This window comes from Panthera tigris, chromosome D2 (assembly GCF_018350195.1).
Source record: "Panthera tigris isolate Pti1 chromosome D2, P.tigris_Pti1_mat1.1, whole genome shotgun sequence".
NCBI classification, from domain to species: Eukaryota; Metazoa; Chordata; class Mammalia; order Carnivora; family Felidae; genus Panthera; species Panthera tigris.
This window is the reverse complement of record NC_056670.1, coordinates 21,641,644-21,643,571: the sequence shown is the minus strand read 5'-3', so window position 1 is coordinate 21,643,571 and position 1,928 is coordinate 21,641,644. Positions and strand designations below refer to the sequence as shown.

Below are 1,928 nucleotides of genomic sequence, written 5' to 3'. Positions count from 1 at the left end.
TATACATATATACACGTACATATATACATATGTATATGTATATATACAAATATGCATACATATGTATATGCACACATATGTATACATATGTACATGTATATATGTACATATGTGTGTACATATATACATATATACACATACATATATACACATACATATATACGTATATACATATATGTATATATACGTATATACATATATGTATATATACGTATACACATATATGTATATATACGTATATACATATATATATGTATATACATATATGTATATATACGTATACACATATATGTATATATACGTATATACATATATGTATATATACGTATATACATATATGTATATATACGTATACACATATATGTATATATACGTATATACATATATATATACGTATATACATATATGTATATATACGTATACACATATATGTATATATACGTATATACATATACGTATATGTATATATACGTATATACATATACGTATATGTATATATACATATATACATATACATATACATATACATATACATATACATGATTCCCATCATACTATTAAGGGAATTTTTTTTTTGGCTGTGTACATAGAGTGCCTTATTCACCACAGAGTGATACATGCTAAGATGGGTTGGGCTTGGGCCAATGTCCCTATACGTACAGAACTGAATACAGAGGGTCTCTGAGAGGCAGTCTGATTTGCCTTGATGTGGAAAGGGAGATGGAGAATATGAAGATGGACATTACAACCAGGGATGTGTTCAGTCCTATGCTGGTAGTCACTTCCAGGCTGGGGTCGATCCCTGCCAGGCTTGGAGGGCCTTCTGTACCACATCTTCCCACTGGGCATCTGATATCTCCAGAGCCCAGGCAGGAACCCCTGGCACAGGCAGGCTTACTCCAGCCATTGTCCTTTTCACCAACTCTACATGTTCTGAAATCACAAAAAGCGGGAGAACAGAAACGATGGGACCAGCTCCACTCCCCCATTCTTTGAATTAACCCATAACCCTTCGGCTAGCAGTGTGGCCAAATCCATCTTGTTATTTCCAGGCAAGCCCACCTGCAACCCAAGTCCAGCACAATAGCCTTTCACCTGGATTCTGAAGTCTGTAAAGTCTTAGATAACAAGCTGTTGTTTTAGGAATGGGGTGTTCCTCTATGACTCCCCTTTACTGGCTCTACCCAGTCCCTTTCCTCCAACATTATTCCAAAATGAGAGCATGCTCCCTTTACCCAGGTCCGTGGGAATAGAGCTGTGTTGCCCAATCCTGTGGCTCCCTCCTCCTCTTCATCCTCGCCCTCTAATGGCAGGTCTGGCAAATGAAGCCCAGGGCCTGGATCCGATCCTCAATATCAGCAACTACATCTTCTCCATCCCCCACCAGTGCCAGCTCTGCCTCCTCTTGTTCAGGATCTTGGTTCAGGGGTTGGTAGGAGTAGCCAGCTGGGCCTGCCCCTGTTTTCTCCTGCTCTTCCTCAGGCTCCTCGCTGCTCCAATCCCCAGTGCCTTCCATAGGGCCCTGGTGTGGCCCTAATTCCTCAGTCTGATTGGGGAAGACACGCTGGGGGCCAGTGGTGTCTCCCCCTAGGACTACTGCTGCCATCTGGTAGGGCCGCTCAGAGCCCTCGGCTGAACCCCAAGGGAATTTTCAAATATACAAAAAATTTGAAAGAAGTGCACAGTGAATGCCCATATGCCCGTCACCTAGAGTCTACGATTAACATTTTTCTAGATTTGTTTTGTTACCTGTGTATCTATCTACCAATCTCTCTATCCACCAATTATTCCATCCTATTTTTTATGCATTTCAAAGTGAGGTGTGCACACCAGTTTAACTGGAGGTCAATGTGTGTCTACTTTTTTAAGGTAAAACATGCATACTGTGGAATGCACAAAATTTAAGTGTATCATTTGACGAATTTTTA

At 40.2% G+C, this 1,928-nt stretch overlaps 1 pseudogene; it reads right to left on the bottom strand.

Moving 5' to 3' along the window:
• Positions 1 to 778: 778 nt before the first annotated feature.
• LOC122232025 lies at positions 779 to 1,621 on the bottom strand (annotated as a pseudogene).
• Positions 1,622 to 1,928: the final 307 nt, after the last annotated feature.